The sequence below is a fragment of the Electrophorus electricus genome, chromosome 13, assembly GCF_041902795.1.
Source record: "Electrophorus electricus isolate QZ-2024a chromosome 13, ASM4190279v1, whole genome shotgun sequence".
Classification (NCBI taxonomy): domain Eukaryota; kingdom Metazoa; phylum Chordata; class Actinopteri; order Gymnotiformes; family Gymnotidae; genus Electrophorus; species Electrophorus electricus.
The window spans coordinates 27,142,373-27,156,410 of record NC_137509.1 but is presented as its reverse complement, the minus strand read 5'-3'; the positions used below and the strand labels follow the sequence as shown (position 1 = coordinate 27,156,410).

At 34.9% G+C, this 14,038-nt stretch overlaps 14 pseudogenes; all 14 read right to left on the bottom strand.

Moving 5' to 3' along the window:
* Positions 1-318: 318 nt before the first annotated feature.
* LOC145644325 (5S ribosomal RNA) lies at positions 319-437 on the bottom strand (annotated as a pseudogene).
* A 793-nt stretch (positions 438-1,230) lies between these two features.
* On the bottom strand, positions 1,231-1,349 carry LOC145645264 (5S ribosomal RNA; annotated as a pseudogene).
* Positions 1,350-2,142: 793 nt separating this feature from the next.
* Positions 2,143-2,263, bottom strand: LOC145645814 (5S ribosomal RNA; annotated as a pseudogene).
* A 793-nt stretch (positions 2,264-3,056) lies between these two features.
* Positions 3,057-3,175, bottom strand: LOC145644831 (5S ribosomal RNA; annotated as a pseudogene).
* Positions 3,176-3,747: 572 nt separating this feature from the next.
* On the bottom strand, positions 3,748-3,866 carry LOC145646244 (5S ribosomal RNA; annotated as a pseudogene).
* Positions 3,867-4,438: 572 nt separating this feature from the next.
* LOC145645418 (5S ribosomal RNA) lies at positions 4,439-4,557 on the bottom strand (annotated as a pseudogene).
* A 793-nt stretch (positions 4,558-5,350) lies between these two features.
* LOC145644830 (5S ribosomal RNA) lies at positions 5,351-5,469 on the bottom strand (annotated as a pseudogene).
* A 572-nt stretch (positions 5,470-6,041) lies between these two features.
* On the bottom strand, positions 6,042-6,160 carry LOC145645416 (5S ribosomal RNA; annotated as a pseudogene).
* A 572-nt stretch (positions 6,161-6,732) lies between these two features.
* LOC145645415 (5S ribosomal RNA) lies at positions 6,733-6,851 on the bottom strand (annotated as a pseudogene).
* A 793-nt stretch (positions 6,852-7,644) lies between these two features.
* LOC145646224 (5S ribosomal RNA) lies at positions 7,645-7,765 on the bottom strand (annotated as a pseudogene).
* A 1,707-nt stretch (positions 7,766-9,472) lies between these two features.
* Positions 9,473-9,591, bottom strand: LOC145645503 (5S ribosomal RNA; annotated as a pseudogene).
* A 1,483-nt stretch (positions 9,592-11,074) lies between these two features.
* LOC145646032 (5S ribosomal RNA) lies at positions 11,075-11,195 on the bottom strand (annotated as a pseudogene).
* A 792-nt stretch (positions 11,196-11,987) lies between these two features.
* On the bottom strand, positions 11,988-12,106 carry LOC145645502 (5S ribosomal RNA; annotated as a pseudogene).
* Positions 12,107-13,115: 1,009 nt separating this feature from the next.
* On the bottom strand, positions 13,116-13,236 carry LOC145646031 (5S ribosomal RNA; annotated as a pseudogene).
* Between the last annotated feature and the right edge of the window lie 802 nt (positions 13,237-14,038).

The window sequence follows — 14,038 nt, the reverse complement described above, 5'->3', positions numbered from 1 at the left end:
TCTGCTATTCCCAGGTGCTAACAGATAGTTTGATTTAATTATTCACTGCACTTCAAATTTGAGCTTGATAGCTAGAACATAAATTTAAGGGATGCAATAAAATCTTACAGCACCTGCTATTCCCTGGTACTAATAGATTTCTATTTAATCTGTACACTTCACATACAAGCATGTCAGTTGCATATTAAATTAAAGTGATGCAAGAAAAACTTACAGCATCTGCTATTCCCAGGTGCTAACAGATAGTTTTTTTTATTAATCACTGCACTTCACATTTGAGAATGTCAGCTTGAAAGTAAATTAAAGTGATGCAAGAAAAGCTTACAGCACCTGGTATTCCTAGATAGGGTCCCACCTCAGTACTATTCAGGCACAAACTTGCTTAGCTTCCAAGTTCAGATGAGATTGGACGTTCTGAAGCTGGTATGGCCGTAAATCTTAAATACATACTCAAATTGCCTAATCATAGAAAATATGATCAAAGACCAATCTGACATTTTTTTTTATTAATCCCTGCACTTGACATTCTAGAATGTTATCTTGAAAGTAAATTAAAATGATGCAATAAAAGCTTACAACATCTGGTATTCGGAGGCACTAACAGACAGTTTTTTTATTAATCACTGCACTTCACATTCAAGCATGTCAGTTGGAGAGTAAATTAAAGTGATGCAATAAAAACTTACAGCATCTGCTATTCCCAGATGCTAACAGATAGTTTGATTTAATTATTCACTGCACTTCAAATTTGAGCTTGATAGCTTGAACATAAATTTAAGGGATGCAATAAAATCTTACAGCACCTGCTATTCCCTGGTACTAAAATATTACTATTTAATCTGAACACTTCACATACAAGCATGTCAGTTGCATATTAAATTAAAGTGATGCAAGAAAAACTTACAGCATCTGCTATTCCCAGGTGCTAACAGATAGGTTTTTTTAATTAATCACTGCACTTCACATCCTAGCATGTCATCTTGAAAGTAAATTAATGTGATGCAGGAGAAGCTTACAGCATCTCATAGTCCAAGGTGCTAAAAGATAGTTTTTTGATGAATCACTGCACTTCACATTCAGGCATGTGAGTTGGAGAGTAAATGAAAGTGATGCAAAAAAAACTTACAGCATCTGCTATTCCCAGGTGCTAACAGATAGGTTTTTTTATTGATCACTGCACTTCACATTTGAGCATGTCAGCTTGAAAGTAAATTAAAGTGATGCAAGAAAAGCTTACAGCACCTGGTATTCCTAGATAGGGTCCCACCTCAGTATTATTCAGGCACAAACTTGCTTAGCTTCCAAGTTCAGATGAGATTGGACGTTCTGAAGCTGGTATGGCCGTAAATCTTAAACACTTACTCAAATTGCCTAATCATAGAAAATATGATCAAAGACCAATCTGACATTTTTTTTAATTAATCCCTGCACTTGACATTCTAGAATGTTATCTTGAAAGTAAATTAAAATGATGCAATAAAAGCTTACAACATCTGGTATTCGGAGGCACTAACAGACACTTTTTTCATTAATCACTGCACTTCACATTCAAGCATGTCAGTTGGAGAGTAAATTAAAGTGATGCAATAAAAACTTACAGCATCTGCTATTCCCAGGTGCTAACAGATAGTTTGATTTAATTATTCACTGCACTTCAAATTTGAGCTTGATAGCTTGAACATAAATTTAAGGGATGCAATAAAATCTTACAGCACCTGCTATTCCCTGGTACTAATAGATTTCTATTTAATCTGTACACTTCACTTACAAGCATGTCAGTTGCATATTACATTAAAGTGATGCAAGAAAAACTTACAGCATCTGCTATTCCCAGGTGCTAACAGATAGTTTTTTTTAATTAATCACTGCACTTCACATCCTAGCATGTCATCTTGAAAGTAAATTAATGTGATGCAGGAGAAGCTTACAGCATCTCATAGTCCAAGGTGCTAAAAGATAGTTTTTTGATGAATCACTGCACTTCACATTCAGGCATGTGAGTTGGAGAGTAAATGAAAGTGATGCAAAAAAAACTTACAGCATCTGCTATTCCCAGGTGCTAAGAGATAGGTTTTTTTATTAATCACTGCACTTCACATTTGAGCATGTCAGCTTGAAAGTAAATTAAAGTGATGCAAGAAAAGCTTACAGCACCTGGTATTCCTAGATAGGGTCCCACCTCAGTACTATTCAGGTACAAACTTGCTTAGCTTCCAAGTTCAGATGAGATTGGAGGCGTGCTGAAGCTGGTATGGCTGTAAAACTTAAACACTTACTCAAATTGCCTAATCATAGAAAATATGATCAAAGACCAATCTGACATTTTTTTTAATTAATCCCTGCACTTGACATTCTAGAATGTTATCTTGAAAGTAAATTAAAATGATGCAATAAAAGCTTACAACATCTGGTATTCGGAGGCACTAACAGACACTTTTTTCATTAATCACTGCACTTCACATTCAAGCATGTCAGTTGGAGAGTAAATTAAAGTGATGCAATAAAAACTTACAGCATCTGCTATTCCCAGGTGCTAACAGATAGTTTGATTTAATTATTCACTGCACTTCAAATTTGAGCTTGATAGCTTGAACATAAATTTAAGGGATGCAATAAAATCTTACAGCACCTGCTATTCCCTGGTACTAATAGATTTCTATTTAATCTGTACACTTCACTTACAAGCATGTCAGTTGCATATTACATTAAAGTGATGCAAGAAAAACTTACAGCATCTGCTATTCCCAGGTGCTAACAGATAGTTTTTTTTAATTAATCACTGCACTTCACATCCTAGCATGTCATCTTGAAAGTAAATTAATGTGATGCAGGAGAAGCTTACAGCATCTCATAGTCCAAGGTGCTAAAAGATAGTTTTTTGATGAATCACTGCACTTCACATTCAGGCATGTGAGTTGGAGAGTAAATGAAAGTGATGCAAAAAAAACTTACAGCATCTGCTATTCCCAGGTGCTAAGAGATAGGTTTTTTTATTAATCACTGCACTTCACATTTGAGCATGTCAGCTTGAAAGTAAATTAAAGTGATGCAAGAAAAGCTTACAGCACCTGGTATTCCTAGATAGGGTCCCACCTCAGTACTATTCAGGTACAAACTTGCTTAGCTTCCAAGTTCAGATGAGATTGGACGTTCTGAAGCTGGTATGGCCGTAAATCTTAAACACTTACTCAAATTGCCTAATCATAGAAAATATGATCAAAGACCAATCTGACATTTTTTTTTATTAATCCCTGCACTTGACATTCTAGAATGTTGTCTTGAAAGTAAATTAAAATGATGCAATAAAAGCTTACAACATCTGGTATTCGGAGGCACTAACAGACAGTTTTTTTATTAATCACTGCACTTCACATTCAAGCATGTCAGTTGGAGAGTAAATTAAAGTGATGCAATAAAAACTTACAGCATCTGCTATTCCCAGGTGCTAACAGATAGTTTGATTTAATTATTCACTGCACTTCAAATTTGAGCTTGATAGCTTGAACATAAATTTAAGGGATGCAATAAAATCTTACAGCACCTGCTATTCCCTGGTACTAATAGATTTCTATTTAATCTGTACACTTCACTTACAAGCATGTCAGTTGCATATTAAATTAAAGTGATGCAAGAAAAACTTACAGCATCTGCTATTCCCAGGTGCTAACAGATAGTTTTTTTTTATTAATCACTGCACTTCACATTTGAGAATGTCAGCTTGAAAGTAAATTAAAGTGATGCAAGAAAAGCTTACAGCACCTGGTATTCCTAGATAGGGTCCCACCTCAGTACTATTCAGGCACAAAGTTGCTTAGCTTCCAAGTTCAGATGAGAATGGACGTTCTGAAGCTGGTATGGCCGTAAATCTTAAACACATACTCAAATTGCCTAATCATAGAAAATATGATCAAAGACCAATCTGACATTTTTTTTTATTAATCCCTGCACTTGACATTCTAGAATGTTATCTTGAAAGTAAATTAAAATGATGCAATAAAAGCTTACAACATCTGGTATTCGGAGGCACTAACAGACAGTTTTTTTATTAATCACTGCACTTCACATTCAAGCATGTCAGTTGGAGAGTAAATTAAAGTGATGCAATAAAAACTTACAGCATCTGCTATTCCCAGGTGCTAACAGATAGTTTGATTTAATTATTCACTGCACTTCAAATTTGAGCTTGATAGCTTGAACATAAATTTAAGGGATGCAATAAAATCTTACAGCACCTGCTATTCCCTGGTACTAATAGATTTCTATTTAATCTGTACACTTCACTTACAAGCATGTCAGTTGCATATTAAATTAAAGTGATGCAAGAAAAACTTACAGCATCTGCTATTCCCAGGTGCTAACAGATAGTTTTTTTTTATTAATCACTGCACTTCACATTTGAGAATGTCAGCTTGAAAGTAAATTAAAGTGATGCAAGAAAAGCTTACAGCACCTGGTATTCCTAGATAGGGTCCCACCTCAGTACTATTCAGGCACAAACTTGCTTAGCTTCCAAGTTCAGATGAGAATGGACGTTCTGAAGCTGGTATGGCCGTAAATCTTAAACACATACTCAAATTGCCTAATCATAGAAAATATGATCAAAGACCAATCTGACATTTTTTTTTATTAATCCCTGCACTTGACATTCTAGAATGTTATCTTGAAAGTAAATTAAAATGATGCAATAAAAGCTTACAACATCTGGTATTCGGAGGCACTAACAGACAGTTTTTTTATTAATCACTGCACTTCACATTCAAGCATGTCAGTTGGAGAGTAAATTAAAGTGATGCAATAAAAACTTACAGCATCTGCTATTCCCAGATGCTAACAGATAGTTTGATTTAATTATTCACTGCACTTCAAATTTGAGCTTGATAGCTTGAACATAAATTTAAGGGATGCAATAAAATCTTACAGCACCTGCTATTCCCTGGTACTAAAATATTACTATTTAATCTGAACACTTCACATACAAGCATGTCAGTTGCATATTAAATTAAAGTGATGCAAGAAAAACTTACAGCATCTGCTATTCCCAGGTGCTAACAGATAGGTTTTTTTAATTAATCACTGCACTTCACATCCTAGCATGTCATCTTGAAAGTAAATTAATGTGATGCAGGAGAAGCTTACAGCATCTCATAGTCCAAGGTGCTAAAAGATAGTTTTTTGATGAATCACTGCACTTCACATTCAGGCATGTGAGTTGGAGAGTAAATGAAAGTGATGCAAAAAAAACTTACAGCATCTGCTATTCCCAGGTGCTAAGAGATAGGTTTTTTTATTAATCACTGCACTTCACATTTGAGCATGTCAGCTTGAAAGTAAATTAAAGTGATGCAAGAAAAGCTTACAGCACCTGGTATTCCTAGATAGGGTCCCACCTCAGTACTATTCAGGTACAAACTTGCTTAGCTTCCAAGTTCAGATGAGATTGGACGTTCTGAAGCTGGTATGGCCGTAAATCTTAAACACTTACTCAAATTGCCTAATCATAGAAAATATGATCAAAGACCAATCTGACATTTTTTTTTATTAATCCCTGCACTTGACATTCTAGAATGTTGTCTTGAAAGTAAATTAAAATGATGCAATAAAAGCTTACAACATCTGGTATTCGGAGGCACTAACAGACAGTTTTTTTATTAATCACTGCACTTCACATTCAAGCATGTCAGTTGGAGAGTAAATTAAAGTGATGCAATAAAAACTTACAGCATCTGCTATTCCCAGGTGCTAACAGATAGTTTGATTTAATTATTCACTGCACTTCAAATTTGAGCTTGATAGCTTGAACATAAATTTAAGGGATGCAATAAAATCTTACAGCACCTGCTATTCCCTGGTACTAATAGATTTCTATTTAATCTGTACACTTCACTTACAAGCATGTCAGTTGCATATTAAATTAAAGTGATGCAAGAAAAACTTACAGCATCTGCTATTCCCAGGTGCTAACAGATAGTTTTTTTTTATTAATCACTGCACTTCACATTTGAGAATGTCAGCTTGAAAGTAAATTAAAGTGATGCAAGAAAAGCTTACAGCACCTGGTATTCCTAGATAGGGTCCCACCTCAGTACTATTCAGGCACAAACTTGCTTAGCTTCCAAGTTCAGATGAGAATGGACGTTCTGAAGCTGGTATGGCCGTAAATCTTAAACACATACTCAAATTGCCTAATCATAGAAAATATGATCAAAGACCAATCTGACATTTTTTTTTATTAATCCCTGCACTTGACATTCTAGAATGTTATCTTGAAAGTAAATTAAAATGATGCAATAAAAGCTTACAACATCTGGTATTCGGAGGCACTAACAGACAGTTTTTTTATTAATCACTGCACTTCACATTCAAGCATGTCAGTTGGAGAGTAAATTAAAGTGATGCAATAAAAACTTACAGCATCTGCTATTCCCAGGTGCTAACAGATAGTTTGATTTAATTATTCACTGCACTTCAAATTTGAGCTTGATAGCTTGAACATAAATTTAAGGGATGCAATAAAATCTTACAGCACCTGCTATTCCCTGGTACTAATAGATTTCTATTTAATCTGTACACTTCACTTACAAGCATGTCAGTTGCATATTAAATTAAAGTGATGCAAGAAAAACTTACAGCATCTGCTATTCCCAGGTGCTAACAGATAGTTTTTTTTTATTAATCACTGCACTTCACATTTGAGAATGTCAGCTTGAAAGTAAATTAAAGTGATGCAAGAAAAGCTTACAGCACCTGGTATTCCTAGATAGGGTCCCACCTCAGTACTATTCAGGCACAAACTTGCTTAGCTTCCAAGTTCAGATGAGAATGGACGTTCTGAAGCTGGTATGGCCGTAAATCTTAAACACATACTCAAATTGCCTAATCATAGAAAATATGATCAAAGACCAATCTGACATTTTTTTTTATTAATCCCTGCACTTGACATTCTAGAATGTTATCTTGAAAGTAAATTAAAATGATGCAATAAAAGCTTACAACATCTGGTATTCGGAGGCACTAACAGACAGTTTTTTTATTAATCACTGCACTTCACATTCAAGCATGTCAGTTGGAGAGTAAATTAAAGTGATGCAATAAAAACTTACAGCATCTGCTATTCCCAGATGCTAACAGATAGTTTGATTTAATTATTCACTGCACTTCAAATTTGAGCTTGATAGCTTGAACATAAATTTAAGGGATGCAATAAAATCTTACAGCACCTGCTATTCCCTGGTACTAATAGATTTCTATTTAATCTGTACACTTCACTTACAAGCATGTCAGTTGCATATTAAATTAAAGTGATGCAAGAAAAACTTACAGCATCTGCTATTCCCAGTTGCTAACAGATAGTTTTTTTTAATTAATCACTGCACTTCACATCCTAGCATGTCATCTTGAAAGTAAATTAATGTGATGCAGGAGAAGCTTACAGCATCTCATAGTCCAAGGTGCTAAAAGATAGTTTTTTGATGAATCACTGCACTTCACATTCAGGCATGTGAGTTGGAGAGTAAATGAAAGTGATGCAAAAAAAACTTACAGCATCTGCTATTCCCAGGTGCTAACAGATAGTTTTTTTTATTAATCACTGCACTTCACATTTGAGAATGTCAGCTTGAAAGTAAATTAAAGTGATGCAAGAAAAGCTTACAGCACATGGTATTCCTAGGTAGGATCCCACCTCAGTACTATCCAGGCACAATCTTGCTTAGCTTCCAAGTTCAGATGAGATTGGAGGCGTGCTGAAGCTGGTATGGCTGTAAAACTTAAACACTTACTCAAATTGCCTAATCATAGAAAATATGATCAAAGACCAATCTGACATTTTTTTTAATTAATCCCTGCACTTGACATTCTAGAATGTTATCTTGAAAGTAAATTAAAATGATGCAATAAAAGCTTACAACATCTGGTATTCGGAGGCACTAACAGACAGTTTTTTTATTAATCACTGCACTTCACATTCAAGCATGTCAGTTGGAGAGTAAATTAAAGTGATGCAATAAAAACTTACAGCATCTGCTATTCCCAGATGCTAACAGATAGTTTGATTTAATTATTCACTGCACTTCAAATTTGAGCTTGATAGCTTGAACATAAATTTAAGGGATGCAATAAAATCTTACAGCACCTGCTATTCCCTGGTACTAAAATATTACTATTTAATCTGAACACTTCACATACAAGCATGTCAGTTGCATATTAAATTAAAGTGATGCAAGAAAAACTTACAGCATCTGCTATTCCCAGGTGCTAACAGATAGTTTTTTTTAATTAATCACTGCACTTCACATCCTAGCATGTCATCTTGAAAGTAAATTAATGTGATGCAGGAGAAGCTTACAGCATCTCATAGTCCAAGGTGCTAAAAGATAGTTTTTTGATGAATCACTGCACTTCACATTCAGGCATGTGAGTTGGAGAGTAAATGAAAGTGATGCAAAAAAAACTTACAGCATCTGCTATTCCCAGGTGCTAACAGATAGTTTTTTTTATTAATCACTGCACTTCACATTTGAGAATGTCAGCTTGAAAGTAAATTAAAGTGATGCAAGAAAAGCTTACAGCACATGGTATTCCTAGGTAGGGTCCCACCTCAGTACTATCCAGGCACAAACTTGCTTAGCTTCCAAATTCAGATGAGATTGGAGGCGTGCTGAAGCTGGTATGGCCGTAAAACTTAAACACTTACTCAAATTGCCTAATCATAGAAAATATGATCAAAGACCAATCTGACTTTTTTTTTTATTAATCCCTGCACTTTACATTCTAGAATGTTATCTTGAAAGTAAATTAAAATGATGCAATAAAAGCTTACAACATCTGGTATTCGGAGGCACTAACAGACAGTTTTTTTATTAATCACTGCACTTCACATTCAAGTATGTCAGTTGGAGAGTAAATTAAAGTGATGCAATAAAAACTTACAGCATCTGCTATTCCCAGGTGCTAACAGATAGTTTGATTTAATTATTCACTGCACTTCAAATTTGAGCTTGATAGCTTGAACATAAATTTAAGGGATGCAATAAAATCTTACAGCACCTGGTATTCCCTGGTACTAAAATATTACTATTTAATCTGAACACTTCACATACAAGCATGTCAGTTGCATATTAAATTAAAGTGATGCAAGAAAAACTTACAGCATCTGCTATTCCCAGGTGCTAACAGATAGGTTTTTTTAATTAATCACTGCACTTCACATCCTAGCATGTCATCTTGAAAGTAAATTAAAGTGATGCAAGAGAAGTTTACAGCATCTCATAGTCCAAGGTGCTAAAAGATAGTTTTTTGATGAATCACTGCACTTCACATTCAGGCATGTGAGTTGGAGAGTAAATGAAAGTGATGCAAAAAAAACTTACAGCATCTGCTATTCCCAGGTGCTAACAGATAGTTTTTTTTATTAATCACTGCACTTCACATTTGAGAATGTCAGCTTGAAAGTAAATTAAAGTGATGCAAGAAAAGCTTACAGCACATGGTATTCCTAGGTAGGGTCCCACCTCAGTACTATTCAGGCACAAACTTGCTTAGCTTCCAAGTTCAGATGAGATTGGACGTTCTGAAGCTGGTATGGCCATAAATCTTAAACACTTACTCAAATTGCCTAATCATAGAAAATATGATCAAAGACCAATCTGACATTTTTTTTTATTAATCCCTGCACTTGACATTCTAGAATGTTATCTTGAAAGTAAATTAAAATGATGCAATAAAAGCTTACAACATCTGGTATTCGGAGGCACTAACAGACAGTTTTTTTATTAATCACTGCACTTCACATTCATGCATGTTAGTTGGAGAGTAAATTAAAGTGATGCAATAAAAACTTACAGCATCTGCTATTCCCAGGTGCTAACAGATAGTTTGATTTAATTATTCACTGCACTTCAAATTTGAGCTTGATAGCTTGAACATAAATTTAAGGGATGCAATAAAATCTTACAGCACCTGCTATTCCCTGGTACTAAAATATTACTATTTAATCTGAACACTTCACATACAAGCATGTCAGTTGCATATTAAATTAAAGTGATGCAAGAAAAACTTACAGCATCTGCTATTCCCAGGTGCTAACAGATAGGTTTTGTTAATTAATCACTGCACTTCACATCCTAGCATGTCATCTTGAAAGTAAATTAAAGTGATGCAAGAGAAGCTTACAGCATCTCATAGTCCAAGGTGCTAAAAGATAGTTTTTTGATGAATCACTGCACTTCACATTCAGGCATGTGAGTTGGAGAGTAAATGAAAGTGATGCAAAAAAACTTACAGCATCTGCTATTCCCAGGTGCTAAGAGATAGGTTTTTTTATTAATCACTGCACTTCACATTTGAGAATGTCAGCTTGAAAGTAAATTAAAGTGATGCAAGAAAAGCTTACAGCACATGGTATTCCTAGGTAGGGTCCCACCTCAGTACTATCCAGGCACAAACTTGCTTAGCTTCCAACTTCAGATGAGACTGGAGGCGTGCTGAAGCTGGTATGGCCGTAAAACTTAAACACTTACTCAAATTGCCTAATCATAGAAAATATGATCAAAGACCAATCTGACATTTTTTTTATTAATCCCTGCACTTGACATTCTAGAATGTTATCTTGAAAGTAAATTAAAATGATGCAATAAAAGCTTACAACATCTGGTATTCGGAGGCACTAACAGACAGTTTTTTTATTAATCACTGCACTTCACATTCAAGCATGTCAGTTGGAGAGTAAATTAAAGTGATGCAATAAAAACTTACAGCATCTGCTATTCCCAGGTGCTAACAGATAGTTTGATTTAATTATTCACTGCACTTCAAATTTGAGCTTGATAGTTTGAACATAAATTTAAGGGATGCAATAAAATCTTACAGCACCTGCTATTCCCTGGTACTAAAATATTTCTATTTAATCTGTACACTTCACATACAAGCATGTCAGTTGCATATTAAATTAAATTGATGCAAGAAAAACTTACAGCATCTGCTATTCCCAGGTGCTAACAGATAGTTTTTTTTATTAATCACTGCACTTCACATTTGAGAATGTCAGCTTGAAAGTAAATTAAAGTGATGCAAGAAAAGCTTACAGCACATGGTATTCCTAGGTAGGGTCCCACCTCAGTACTATCCAGGCACAAACTTGCTTAGCTTCCAAGTTCAGATGAGATTGGAGGCGTGCTGAAGCTGGTATGGCCATAAAACTTAAACACTTACTCAAATTGCCTAATCATAGAAAATATGATCAAAGACCAATCTGACATTTTTTTTATTAATCCCTGCACTTGACATTCTAGAATGTTGTCTTGAAAGTAAATTAAAATGATGCAATAAAAGCTTACAACATCTGGTATTCGGAGGCACTAACAGACAGTTTTTTTATTAATCACTGCACTTCACATTCATGCATGTTAGTTGGAGAGTAAATTAAAGTGATGCAATAAAAACTTACAGCATCTGCTATTCCCAGGTGCTAACAGATAGTTTGATTTAATTATTCACTGCACTTCAAATTTGAGCTTGATAGCTTGAACATAAATTTAAGGGATGCAATAAAATCTTACAGCACCTGCTATTCCCTGGTACTAAAATATTACTATTTAATCTGAACACTTCACATACAAGCATGTCAGTTGCATATTAAATTAAAGTGATGCAAGAAAAACTTACAGCATCTGCTATTCCCAGGTGCTAACAGATAGGTTTTGTTAATTAATCACTGCACTTCACATCCTAGCATGTCATCTTGAAAGTAAATTAAAGTGATGCAAGAGAAGCTTACAGCATCTCATAGTCCAAGGTGCTAAAAGATAGTTTTTTGATGAATCACTGCACTTCACATTCAGGCATGTGAGTTGGAGAGTAAATGAAAGTGATGCAAAAAAAACTTACAGCATCTGCTATTCCCAGGTGCTAAGAGATAGGTTTTTTTATTAATCACTGCACTTCACATTTGAGAATGTCAGCTTGAAAGTAAATTAAAGTGATGCAAGAAAAGCTTACAGCACATGGTATTCCTAGGTAGGGTCCCACCTCAGTACTATTCAGGCACAAACTTGCTTAGCTTCCAAGTTCAGATGAGATTGGACGTTCTGAAGCTGGTATGGCCATAAATCTTAAACACTTACTCAAATTGCCTAATCATAGAAAATATGATCAAAGACCAATCTGACATTTTTTTTTATTAATCCCTGCACTTGACATTCTAGAATGTTGTCTTGAAAGTAAATTAAAATGATGCAATAAAAGCTTACAACATCTGGTATTCGGAGGCACTAACAGACAGTTTTTTTATTAATCACTGCACTTCACATTCATGCATGTTAGTTGGAGAGTAAATTAAAGTGATGCAATAAAAACTTACAGCATCTGCTATTCCCAGGTGCTAACAGATAGTTTGATTTAATTATTCACTGCACTTCAAATTTGAGCTTGATAGCTTGAACATAATTTAAGGGATGCAATAAAATCTTACAGCACCTGCTATTCCCTGGTACTAAAATATTACTATTTAATCTGAACACTTCACATACAAGCATGTCAGTTGGAGAGTAAATTAAAGTGATGCAATAAAAACTTACAGCATCTGCTATTCCCAGGTGCTAACAGATAGTTTGATTTAATTATTCACTGCACTTCAAATTTGAGCTTGATAGTTTGAAAATAAATTTAAGGGATGCAATAAAATCTTACAGCACCTGCTATTCCCTGGTACTAAAATATTTCTATTTAATCTGTACACTTCACATACAAGCATGTCAGTTGCATATTAAATTAAAGTGATGCAAGAAAAACTTACAGCATCTGCTATTCCCAGGTGCTAACAGATAGGTTTTTTTATTTAATCACTGCACTTCACATCCTAGCATGTCATCTTGAAAGTAAATTAAAGTGATGCAAGAGAAGCTTACAGCATCTCATAGTCCAAGGTGCTAAAAGATATTTTTTGATGAATCACTGCACTTCACATTCAGGCATGTGAGTTGGAGAGTAAATGAAAGTGATGCAAAAAAAACTTACAGCATCTGCTATTCCCAGGTGCTAACAGATAGTTTTTTTTATTAATCACTGCACTTCACATTTGAGAATGTCAGCTTGAAAGTAAATTAAAGTGATGCAAGAAAAGCTTACAGCACATGGTATTCCTAGGTAGGGTCCCACCTCAGTACTATCCAGGCACAAACTTGCTTAGCTTCCAAGTTCAGATGAGATTGGAGGCGTGCTGAAGCTGGTATGGCCATAAAACTTAAACACTTACTCAAATTGCCTAATCATAGAAAATATGATCAAAGACCAATCTGACATTTTTTTTATTAATCCCTGCACTTGACATTCTAGAATGTTGTCTTGAAAGTAAATTAAAATGATGCAATAAAAGCTTACAACATCTGGTATTCGGAGGCACTAACAGACAGTTTTTTTATTAATCACTGCACTTCACATTCATGCATGTTAGTTGGAGAGTAAATTAAAGTGATGCAATAAAAACTTACAGCATCTGCTATTCCCAGGTGCTAACAGATAGTTTGATTTAATTATTCACTGCACTTCAAATTTGAGCTTGATAGCTTGAACATAATTTAAGGGATGCAATAAAATCTTACAGCACCTGCTATTCCCTGGTACTAAAATATTACTATTTAATCTGAACACTTCACATACAAGCATGTCAGTTGCATATTAAATTAAAGTGATGCAAGAAAAACTTACAGCATCTGCTATTCCCAGGTGCTAACAGATAGGTTTTGTTAATTAATCACTGCACTTCACATCCTAGCATGTCATCTTGAAAGTAAATTAAAGTGATGCAAGAGAAGCTTACAGCATCTCATAGTCCAAGGTGCTAAAAGATAGTTTTTTGATGAATCACTGCACTTCACATTCAGGCATGTGAGTTGGAGAGTAAATGAAAGTGATGCAAAAAAACTTACAGCATCTGCTATTCCCAGGTGCTAAGAGATAGGTTTTTTTATTAATCACTGCACTTCACATTTGAGAATGTCAGCTTGAAAGTAAATTAAAGTGATGCAAGAAAAGCTTACAGCAC